Raw genomic sequence first — 13050 nt, 5'->3', positions numbered from 1 at the left:
TCCAGTTATATTGCTAGCTTTTGGTGTGCTCTGGGCCTTACCCAGTCATCTTTCTAGCCTTTGGCATTCTCAGTGTAAGAACCTCTTCTTGTGCCATCTTGGCCAATGGGGGAGACCCCCCAATGCTCCCTGACTGTACATGGTATCAGGGTCAGTGGGCTGCAGGAGCTGCCTTCAGGAAGCCTGAAGATGCTGCAACCCTCAGCCTGCTTCTCGATGCTGGACACGGTGCCCACATATTAGCCGGGGAGCTGGTTGGAGTCTGTAGAGCACCCTTAGATCCCAGTTTGCCTGCATCCTCTGTGCAGCCCCCGCATGGCCCACCTCTCTGACTGACTGTCTATAATAGTAAGAGGAGGACAGAACTTAGAAAAGATAGCACCTCCAGTAGCCAAGATGAGTCTGAAGGCATGAGGTTTTTGGGATACCCCTGGGAAATGAAATGCTGCTTTAAAGGAATGGGTTATGCACCAAAGCCAACTGTGGCTTGCAGCCTTGGTTCAAAGAACCAAGAAATTTAAGATCATGGGGATTTCAAGAGGCCAAAGGCAAGAGAGAAAAGATGCTGATCAAAATATTCCTTGGAGATTGCTAACAATGCTATTTAATAGAGGGTATATTTTAATGAAATGGAATATTTTAAGTTTAACTTAGCTTTCAAAATTAATTAATCTTTCCAGAGCTCTAGAGAATAAATAATTATTTGAATCCAGCTTTATTAAATAATACAAATTCAGCTCATTGGTAATAAAAATAATCATAAGTCACCAGAGGAAGCTGAGAGATCTGACCTTTTAATTAAAGATCAGCAGTCTCCAGCAACAGTGTGCTAAAATCATAAAAGCAACATGACCTTTAAATATCTTTGCTAAGGATGAAAACGGGGTAAGTGCATGTGTGTGTGTGTGTATAGCATTCAGAGAGAAGATGCACTGATCTCCAAAAATTTGAAAAATCAGCATAATTCTCAATAAAGTTAAGGTAAAAAAGCAAATTGAAATTTTATTTTAATATAATGGTCCATGCATACATATCACTTATTTATATTATCTTTGTAGACACTAGGCAAATTTCCAATATAAAATATCCATCCAGTTTTTAAAATATGTACTTAAAAATATTACTTTGTTTTTTCCATGTAAATCAAGATCAAAATCAAGTGACTATCTTCATTAGAGTTCATAATAAAGCAAGGAACAAAACGTAAATTAAATTTGACAAGACAAAAAAAAAGGTGATAGAATTATAGAAGAATACAGGAATATGTCACAGACCCTCGGTTAGGGAGCATAGGCAGGAACCAGAAACTGCAAAAATGATCAGAACAAAGACTCCTTTTGGGGGCAGGGGCAATTGTGTCTTCTCTTTTAATCAATCTCTCTCATTCTCTCTCTCTCTCTCTCTCTCTCTCTCTCTCTCTCTCTCTCTCTCTCTCTCCCTCCCTCCCTCCCACCTGGCTTTCTCTGTTCCATTGGCACATAGCCTAAACAAGTCCACTCCAGCCTCAGTGTCACATGATATCCCAGTTAGAGTGTTAAAAAACTGGTCCATTTCCCAGTTCTCAAGGAAGAAAAATTTGTTTAACATAATCTGCCTGTACTATGGACACTTTATGAGATATAATGTGGGGTGTTGGCCAGGCCATATAAAATTATTTTAAAGCTGTTCTCCCAGAGGGTGGCACCTGCAGCTTTGTTCATATTATCCCTTGTGCTCAGATGGCTGGGAAAGAACTGGACATCTCAGCCAAAAGACACACTGTAATATTTAACCTTTTGCACTCGGATGTCGAGTGTGACTTGACACGGTTAGCATTAGAATAAAGGAATCGAGAAAAAAGCAAGCAAGTGCAAAGGGTTAACATTATATTTAACATGTATAAGCATATTTCCAGAAGGAAATAGTCAATCTCCCCCAAAATGACATTAACCTGTTATATGGAGTCATGCTTATTTATTTAGGAAGCATTAATTTCTCTCCAAGATACAGCATAATATAAAGCCAGTTACAGAGCTGAGGAAAAGCATACATTGCAAGACACTAATTCAAAATTCTATATCCAGTTGAAGCAAGAGATGGTCAACCTTAACTATAAAAGGGAAAATATCATCATCACTTAAATGAAAACTGTAAGATTTTTCAGTGTTGACTACAAGAAGTGATATCTGCTTCACTTGGTGGTATCACACTTATCTAACACCCTTCTCTGAAGGGCCAGAGGCATGATTCAGGTACCATTTAATTAATCCTTAAAATAACTCTCTGAAAGAAAAGAAACAGTATCTAGGTTCCTGATTTTAAAGACAAAACTCATGCTTGGCATGCTATTTAAATTCTACACAATAATCCAGTTACTGTCATCAGACCTGTTTAAAGAAATCTGTTTTCTGGCATGGTCAAGGGATATGTTGAATCTGAGCTTCTACTTGATAATTAACATGCTGCATGAGACAACTTTCAAAGAATGAACAGACCTTGAACTTTCTTTTGATGACTCAGAAGGCACTTTGTGAAACCACAGGGTCTCAGGGCTCATGTTATGAACATCAGTTCTCTTTAAATAGCAACTGTGGGAAGGGACCACTTAATGGAGAGTTATTGGCAATAGGAGGCCAGGTAAATCGGCTTTTACTAATACAATGAAATACGTCTGTTGAAATATTATATATGTATAACTTGTTTTGCAGGAGGCTGAATTCTTTGGGATTTTATTTCAAACTAGATCATATACAGCAATTCTGAAATCCCCAGAAGTTAAAGAACAAAGGTCTATAAAGAAAAATGTGTGCCTTATAAGCAGTGTTCCCAGTAATTTGTTTAAGTTGTGAGCAGACAACCATGCTATATCAGCAACAAAATGTGAAGACAGGAAACATGTAGAAATCACTGCTGTAATCCAATAGAACTTCCACCAATGTTGTTATTCAATGCACATTAAATGACCTACATAATTTCTACTATGCCACCTACAAACATAGGTTTTTATGTGTATGTTTATTTTGTTTGTTTATTTTGTATTGATTTCAGAGAGAGAGGAAGGGAGAGAAAGAGAGAGAGAGAGAAACATCTATGATGGGAAAGAATCATTGATCGGCTGCCTCCTGCATGTCCCCCACTGGGGATCAAGCCCACAACCCAGGCATGTGCCCTGACCGGGAATTAAACCGTGACCTCCTGGTTCATGGGTTGATGCTCAACCACTGAGCAACACCAGTCAGGCTGAACACACATGTTTTTAAACATACATTTACTAAACATTAGTTTTGTGCTAAATGCCATGCTAAGTGTTATGAATACAAAATAAGACCAGTACCTCAAATATGCACATGGAGAGCCCAATCTGCTCTGGGGAATGGGGAGTGGAAAACAGCTAAATCTCTCTGAAGGAGGGAATATATAACTTGATTCTTAACACATAAGTAGGAGTGTACTAGGAAAAGGACAAGAGTGCAATAGATACAAACAGATTATAGGGGCAAAGGTGTAGTGGCAGCATAAGCACTCGAATGTGTATGAGAAAAAGTCAAGCAGCTCATCACTGCTGGAGTATCAAGTGTGAAGTGCGAATAAGTTTGAGAAATGAAGGACAAGCCAGATCAAGAAAGGACTGGAAAGCAAAAATGCCTTCATTAATTTCTCTTTGTAATTTTAGGTCTTTAGCATCATTATAGACACATACTGACCCCATTTAATCATCATCCTCACTACACCAACTAAAGGCAACACAGGTCTCAGATTTTAGCCTCTAAATCTGAAATTACCCTTCAAGCAACTGTTCTTCCCTGCCTTGTTGCAGAACTAAGTGTCCCTGTGCTTTATCAGCTAAAAGCCAAAATGCCTGACCTCTCTCTTGTCCCAGTCAAATAATCTTGATGCAGAATGTTCTGAGACACCTGATACTCTGGACTATAATATTTTGAATTGCTTTCTAGGCTTCAGGGATTGGAAATGAACATGATCACAGTTCTAGGAGGAATATTTCTCAACATCTAAGAATCCTGGGGCAGAACAATGAGAGAGGATAAGGCCAGTGTTAATAAAGTAAAAAAAATAAAAGTAATAGTAATGATGACAGATAATTTTATGATAATGGCATTTACTGAACTCACATAACACTCTGCTAGGGGATTGATAAGTATCATCTTGCTTAGTCCTATGAGGTAGTTATTGTCTCCATTACATAGAAGAGGAACTAAGGCCCTGAGAGGTTACATAAGTTACTCAAGGTTTCACAATTAGTATGTAGCAAGATTCAAACCCAGGTCATTCTAACTTCAAAATGGAAGTAATATAAAATACAATACCCTAGCAAGTAGAGGAAGAATGGCAAAATAAGAACTAATTTATTCTTTGACTCAGGTAACTAAGGATAAAAAAAGCAACCTTCAGGAATAGCAAGGGAATGGATGTTTAATTCTTTCATGGATAAAGGAAAAGCCTCTCTAGCTCCTGAATTCCCTTAATCCCTTACCCCATTCCCAACTAATAATCCTTCTAACAGTAAGAAAGAAAATAAAATTATTCTAGCCGTAGCTAGTTTGCCTCAGTGGATAGAGCATAGGCCTGCAGACTGAAGGGTCCCAGGTTCAATTCTGTTCAAGGGCACATGCCTGGGTTGCGGGCTCCATCCCCAGTAGGGGGTGTGCAGGGGGGCAGCTGATCAATGATTCTCTCTCATCATTGATGTTTCTATCTCTCTATCCTTCTCCCTTCCTCTCTGAAATTAATAAAAATATATTTAAAAATAAAATAAAATTATTCTATTGCTAATGACCTAAAATGTATGGTATTTGGAGAAAGAAAGGGATTTGAATATGAGCTTCCATTCAAACTATCTGAGAAACTTTAGGCAACCTTTCTGAGCCAAGCTCTTATTATCTGTAAACTGGATACTATAATTAGAACATGCAGGAAAATCATCTACCACAATGAGTTTGGCTTAGAAAATGCACACAAATTGGAAAAATATATTCAATCATACTCTCTTATCACTGCCCCAAATCTCAATCCTTTAACTTTTATATATGTGTATCCACCAAACTCCTAATTAATTTGTTTATTAATATTATTAAAGTATCCATTTACTTATTTTCTTACTCCTAGAGGGCTAAGCATTGCTGGGAAAAAGTTATGTGAATATCATGATGGGCTCTTTTATATCAACTCTTGTTATCCATCCTTGGTTGGACTTTCAGAGATGATTGACAATGCTTTGATTTTTCACCAACCCAGCCTACTTGGGGAATCTTTCAAGGTACCTATGCTAAAGATATTCCACTTTTCTCAAGGTCCCCAAGCCTTCTATTTCAACAGATGACCTCTTCTATCTGCTTTTTTTTAGGAGAAAGGAACATTTCATATGAATTATTTCGGCTCTCAGTGATCCAACTTCAAAAGTTCCCTATACTTTCTTTCTTTTAATTCTTATTTCAAAGGAAGAAGTATTCACCATTTTGAAGACTAATCTATGAATTTCTGCTGTCTGTCAGTTCTTTTGGCATCCACTAATACCTTACACTGTGAGTTCGGCCCTCCTGCCTCTTACATTTATAGTCATTTTTCTTTGCAATTGAGTCCTTCTCTTTGACCCACAAATCTGTTCAAATCTTACTCTAATTAAAACATTATACCATTCAGTAAAGTGTCTAGGAAATAGTACACAATCAACAGATATTTATAAAATGAATGCAAAGGCCGAAACCGGTTTGGCTCAGTGGATAGAGCGTCGGCCTGCGGACTCAAGGGTCCCAGGTTTGATTCCGGTCAAGGGCATGTACCTTGGTTGCGGGCACATCCCCAGTAGGGGGTGTGCAAGAGGCAGCTGATCGATGTTTCTCTCTCATCGATGTTTCTAACTCTCTATCCCTCTCTCTTCCTCTCTGTAAAAAATCAATAAAATATATTTTAAAAAATGAATGCAAAGTATCTTTTCAACAAGAAAACATATTATAGCTCTCATTCTCTTTACTCTAAATGTTTGCTAAAAGAGTAGTTTATACTCAGTTCTGCTTCTTCATGTCCAATTCCAATTCATTGCTCAAATTACTCTAATCTGATTTCTGCCTTCACCTCTCCACAGATATTGCTCTGACCAAATTACCAATGAATGACCTCTTTATCACCACATCCAGTGCCCTTACCAAGTGAAATTCTATTCAACTTCAGACCACATATGTCAGCATTTATCCACTGGCTTCTGTGATACATTCATTCACTCATTTGGCAAGTATTTCTCAAGCAATTACTAGGCTGAGACACAAATACAACAAATTCTCTGAACTCAAGAAACAGATGAGATATGAGTATGCACTGATCTCATTATCACATTTCTTTCATTACTCTTGTTCCAATATCCTTGTGAGTTCCTTTCCTTCATCCTACTTCATCAACATAGGATTTGCACAAGGAAATATCCTCAGTCTTCATTTCTCACACTAGACCCCCACTTTTAGTGATGCCACCAGTCCTATAGAGTAATTGGTTACACCTATGATATCTTCCAAGTCCATATTTTTCACTCTAAAATTTTTCTTGAGAATCATGCTGCATGCATTTCCAGCTGCCTCCTGACAATCTCCATCTGAATATACAAGTAACTCCTAAGCTCAGTGTGTCCTGATCTGATCTCATCACCTGTATCCTCTAACTACTCCAGTGATTCCATGTTTGATTTATGTATTAAATTTCTCCCAGTTGATCAGGATTGATATAATGATATCACCTTTAAAGCCTCTCTCCCTTCATGTATCTGTTCTATTCACTAAAATTCTGTAGATCTTTCTCCTGTCTTTTTATCTATCCCACCTTTCCATCTTCACCTCGAGTAGACTTGTTCAGAGCATCATCACAAATCACCTAAGCAATTATAGTAGCTTCTTAACTATTTCCCATCCTTCAGACTCCCACACTTCAACCCAACATTCATGGTCCCATCAGACTTACATTTCTAAATTAGAGCTCTCCTCTTTAAAAATCAGTGAAGGGTTGCTATCCCATAAAGAATGAAATCTATTAAACTAGTTTTCCTAATAATTAATTTATTGGTATCATCTCCCATAACATAATTTTCATGCACTCTATATTCTAACCACAAAAAACTCTTCACTGTTCTTGTTCTTGGAACCGGTCCTACATTTTGTTTTTAGTAGACCTTTCCCATGCTTTTCAGCAGCTCATAATGCCCTTCTCCAACATCTCTATTTGCTGGGTAATAAACTTTCAAGTCCCAATTAAAATCCTGGTAAAAAAAATAACCCACTTCTTATATACTCCTGTTATATTTTGTTTGAATTATGTTTATAGCATGTTTTATAGTCTTATTTCTGGATTATCCTAAAGCCTGTCTCATATCTCTTTCATTTAAATATCAAGTTGTTAGTTTCTTGAGGATGGAACTATGACCCATTAGCCTTTATATCCAACACATCTGGCCCAATTGGTACTTTGTCTACAGTAGATGCTCAATAGCCATTGATATGAATTGAAGTACAAACAACACCTGGCAGAAAAAGGATCATCACAGGAATGTTGCAGAGGTAAAGTGATCAAATTATTTCCTGGTTAATTAAGGGAGGAAGGTAGAAATCAGCAGGGTACTGAAAATTTGAAGAGTACTTCAAGGGGCAAAGGGAACAAAATGGGAAGGCTGAAACTTCTATGAAAAATTTGGCGAACTACAGTTTTGCCCCCTGCCACAGCTCTCCTAATGTTCACTTCAACAGAGAAAAAAAAATCAGTGTATGAAGTTTGCCTGCTATCCTGAATGGGAAAGCACATTCATATCTTAGACTGATAATTTAGCACCAACTTGAATCCATATCTCTTGTTTCACCCAAGTGATAATTTATGCTGCTTACCACCAAGGTGAATTGTAAAGATATAGCTATCATTACAAAGTGGCTTCAATTCCTTTGAAATATGATTCATAGTATTATGTCCACATATATGTAATGTTTTACAGTACAATAATGACATAATGGCCTGTGCAAATCAAATTTAAATAATTCAAATCATATTTTAATTTTAATTGCTATTACCACAGTATCCTTTCTTCCATCCTCAAAAGCTACTGAATGCTTTAGGATTTAGAGATAGTATAACTGTGCACTCTACCCAAGAGAGAAGGCCCTTTACTCTGCTTAAATAAAATGCAAATCACTCCCATCTTCTAACTTACAAGTTAGAGAACTCTGTGTGATCCTCCCTACCCTCATCATATTTGTAGAACACCCAAAGAGAAAATAACAAGAACATGCTACAGTACTCTTACTGCCAAGATGGGCCTCATCCCATGGATCCTTATACATATTTACATTTATCAATTTAATATATATTCACCTAGTACCTAATATGGGCCTGGCACTGTGATAGTCAGTGGGGGTACTGGATAAACATGACCTTTGACTTCATAAATTTAGTTTTTTATTTTTTTATTTTTTTTTATATTTTATTGATTTTTTTTTTTTTACAGAGAGGAAGGGAGAGGGATAGAGAGCTAGAAACATCGATGAGAGAGAAACATCGATCAGCTGCCTTCTGCACACCTCCTACTGGGGATGTGCCCGCAACCAAGGTACATGCCCTTGACCGGAATCGAACCTGGGACCTTCCAGTCCACAAGCCGACGCTCTATCCACTGAGCCAAACCGGTTTCGGCCATAAATTTAGTTTTTTAAATTAACTTCTCTAATTAAAGCAGATACATTTATTCTTAATGTCTGTATAATATTAAGAAAATAATTATTTATTTACTAGAGGCCCAGTGCACGAAATTCATGCACTCAGGGTGGGGGAGTCCCTCAGCCCAGCCTGTGCCCTCTCACAGTCCAGGAGCCCTGCAATTGATCATCCCAAAAAAGTAAGCCCCAACCACCCACAGTAGCACCGCTGCTGGGTAGCCTGGTCCCCCCTCTTTGGGACAATTGTGGAGCCCCCCGATTGATTGCCCCACCGGCCAGTGGTCTGGGCCTCCCTCTGCAGGGCGATCATGGGGCGATGGCCAGGCCCCCCACCAATCGCATTGCACCTGCCTTGGCTGGCCTGGTGCCAGTGGGTGTCATAGCATGGTCATCAGGACGGTCATTCTGCTGTTCGGCTGTTCGGTCGATTTGCATATTATGCTTTTATTATTATAGATTAAACATTAATCAAATACCCACTATGTACCAAGCTCTGGACAAAGGGAAATTTTCCATTTGGAAGGGAGAGAAAATAGGTAACTCAAGTTCCCTCAGAACTGCCTGTCACTTTAGGTTTTTACTTCCCACTTTAATCAGCAGCTTTCAATTATTTCTAACTCAATACCTAGACTTATAAAATGGGCTCTTGCTTCATAGAAAATATATCAAAGCTCATACATAGGCTGACTCAGCGCTGATTCATGACACTGGTGCTTTAAATTTTATCTTCTTCTACCTGACTCACTTGTTTAGATGCCTCTGATTACTGGCTCCTAACTAGTTGGCTAACATTATACCATCCACTTTCCTCTGTTCTTCTAACTCCCGAAGACCACCTCATAGCTAAGCATTCTCCAAGGCTATGACCTTGACATGGATTTAGCTCCCTGATGGTTCTATTAACTGGTTCATGTATAACTGGCTTCCTACTCAGAAATTGACCAACTCTTTTCTTCTCATGACTGTTCCAACACTGGATTTCTCACCTAATGCTGACTTATAGTCTGCCTTGAATTCTAATACCCATCTGACCCTGAGCCCCTCAAAAAATGATTGTGACTCTTTTCTTGTTGCACCCAATCTGCTGCTACCACTTCTATCATCTATTTCATCCTCAGGCCTTTTGTCTCTAGGTCCAAGGTGTTCTTATGTATAGGAAATTCAGGTGGCTAACTACTTAAATTGGTTCAAGGAACTTCTAAAGCCTTATAAGGCCTCTTCTGTATAAAAACTCCCCACTATCTTATCTATTATAAAGCTATGACTCAAAGGCAAGGTAATTATCTCTTAAAGTTTACTTATAAGACACTCAGCAGTAGCAAGGACCTCTTCCATTAATAAGTTTATTAGTTTAAGCCTAGGAACTTGGGATCAAAAATTTGCATGTTTTTCTAGAACTATAGAACACTACATCAATTTGCATAAAGATCCTAGGGTTTGTTAGAGACTTGAAGATGGTAATCTTGTCATATCTCCTATGTAAAAGTTAAGATAATCTTCTAGAAGGGGGTAACCAAAAGAATATTATAATTCTTAGGCCATATAAAAACTCATACCAAGCAAAGGGAGATCTTACCCTTACAAATCCTGCCTCAAGACAATGTCAAGCTCTCTTGGGAATCAAATAGAACCCTGAGTGTGGTGACCCTGAAAAGACTTCTCAGGACAACTCTGGGGTATGGGAGTCAAACAGCCTTACAAGTTCTAGCACTTAAAGGAGTATAGTCCACAGAAGAACAGCCATGCAGTGGAGCTCAACAAAAAGCTAACCATGATGTCACATTACCATCCATAGTGATAGCATGATAAGGAATACAGCATGGTGGTTCCCAAGAGAAAGTAGAGTGGCCTCTAGATAGGTCTATAATGAGAAGCATGGACTCTACTTCCCTGAGATGCACCTAAACACTTGACCTAAGGGGTTTGGGAACCAGAGTTTTCTCCGTAGTAATGAAGACATTCCAGTACAAGGGAGCTACATCTTGCCATTATGCATCCTGTAGAGGAAGTGAGCTAAGTCATAGGCTATCAGTATGTACATAAAGGATATGACATGAAGTCCCAAGGACACAGAGGAAAGATATTGGGTAATGGGAAATCCTGGTATGTCAAAGATACCAACAGAAGAAATCAAGTAAAATACAATAAAGAGAAACTTTATATAGTTCTCAATTTGAAGATAAACTTCCCAATGACAATAACTTTGGTTAGAAGCCCTAATACACGGTCCTGGAGAGAAATTGAGATAATTCACTTTCCTGAGAACTCTCCCTATTTAATTTAACAACTTGTAATAGCCTCACTAAGTCTCTGAAAACCACAGAGCAATAAGCCATATTGTCAGTGAATATAAAACAATGTGAAAATCTTTCTGATGGCTGTGATCAACAAGTTCAGATCTGAAATATTGACAAGGGGAGCTCGGGGAGGAAGGATGCAGTAAGGGGAAGAAAGAAAACCATTTCAGCTCCCAAATCTCTGTGTGCCAGACTTTATCCACCTAACACTGAAGTCAAAGAAAGCATTTCCGCACACTTTCCCACATTTGTTTCCCCTCCCCACTTTCCCAGAGGCTCTTCAGTCTCAAACAGGAGATAATCTTCAGATCAATGAGGGCTGATGTCAAACTCTTACTAAGCCATGTTTTCCCAGCTGGGGGTAAATTCTGCTTGCTTGGATGTAAAACTTCCTAATTAGTCTCTGTTTAAATTGCAAGGAAAGAACTAGGAGTGAGGAATACTAGGATATACAAATTTTAAAATTAACTCTTCCCTCACTCTGAATTTCAAGGCTTTGGGCAGTGAAACCTGCAGACTTAAACTCTGAGTTGACTTTCATTCATTTTCTGCTCAATGGGACTTGGGGGCTGCAGGAGTATGGGGTGCTATATGAGGGGTGGGATCTAGGAAAGCTCTTAAATAATTGACTCTTTCCCTAGCCAGTTTTACTCAGTGGATAGAGCATCTGCCTTCAGACTTAAGGATCCTGGGTTTGATTCTGGTCAAGGGCACATGTCTGGGTTGCAGGCTTGATCCCCAGTAGGGTGTGTGCAGGATACAGCCAATTAATGATTCTCTCTCATCATTGATGTTTCTATCTCTCTCTCCCACTCTCTTCCTCTCTGAAATCAATATAAATACATTTAAAAAAATAATAATTGACTCTTGAGTAGCTGGAGAAGATAGTTAAGAAATCCTCTGTTCCAGAATACTGCTAATCCAAGTCCTTACTGCATTGACTTGAAATCTCTAAATGTCTTCTTTCTCTGAGTTAAGGCTTGAAAGGCCCATCAAAAATATTGGAAAAATGCCCGGTAATAGAAATGAACTGTAATATTTTTCCATTAACACCTTTATTCAAATATGTTTATCATAGTAGCCAAGGGTATGTATGTGTAGAGGAAATGAATGAGAGGGTGTTTAAAATATTACCTTATTCTTTGGGTGGGAGGAAACATGAGAAGAGCAGACAGAGTGACACAATTTGATCATATGACACTGTATCACCCCCAATTAAAAAAGGATTGGGTGTGTAGAGCTAGCAACTTCCCTGTTAGCTTGTATAGTTCCCAGGATGACTGAGAAAGAGCTGGATGCATTTTTCAAAATCAGGAAGTGGAGAACTTCTATTCCTCCTATGTATCTCACTTCTCCAAGTGGTTTTGAGCTCATGTCAGGGTATTATTATTTTATAGGTTCAATCACCAGCTGACTTTTATTATCTAAGGTTGTTTGCTCCTGGGACATTGGAAATAATAAAGTAGAAAGTGATGTTTGTCTGTTGTTGTTTTCAAAAAGCTAAAGAAAGTTATACACACACACACACACACACACACACACACACACATACTAGTGGCCCAGTGCATGAAATTTGTGCACATTAAAAGGGAATTAATTAGAGGAAATATTTTAATATTGCTATTTGCCCTTTCTCTATAATAGAAGTGTCAAAGATAAAAGAAAATGAGTAAAATGTATGTGAAAATCTCCCTCCTGTCAGAGTCTGGGGAGCACTGGGGGACCCAAAATCAAGTCCCTGCCCACCCACGCATGCCTCAAAGTTGCACGAGACCCAGACCCAGCCAGCCCCACCCCAGTCAAGTCCCACAGGGCAGGGGGCACAGCCTCAGGTCCCCTGACCCCGGTGCCAGGGTGGGGGGTGCAGCCTCAGGTCCCCTGGCTTGGCCTCAGATCCCCCGGCCCTGGCCCCAGGGCGGGGGGCACGGCTTTAGGTCCCCTGCCCAGCCTCAGGTCCGCCGGCGCAAGGGCATGAGGGCATGATGACCACTTGCATATTAGCTCTTTATTATATAGGAAATACTGTATATATTAGTAATAAAGGAGAGATGGTCAGGTGACATATCCAGGTTCTA

This window comes from Cnephaeus nilssonii (genome assembly GCF_951640355.1).
Source record: "Cnephaeus nilssonii genome assembly, chromosome: X".
Classification (NCBI taxonomy): Eukaryota; Metazoa; Chordata; class Mammalia; order Chiroptera; family Vespertilionidae; genus Cnephaeus; species Cnephaeus nilssonii.
Note: the sequence above shows the minus strand (reverse complement) of the source record.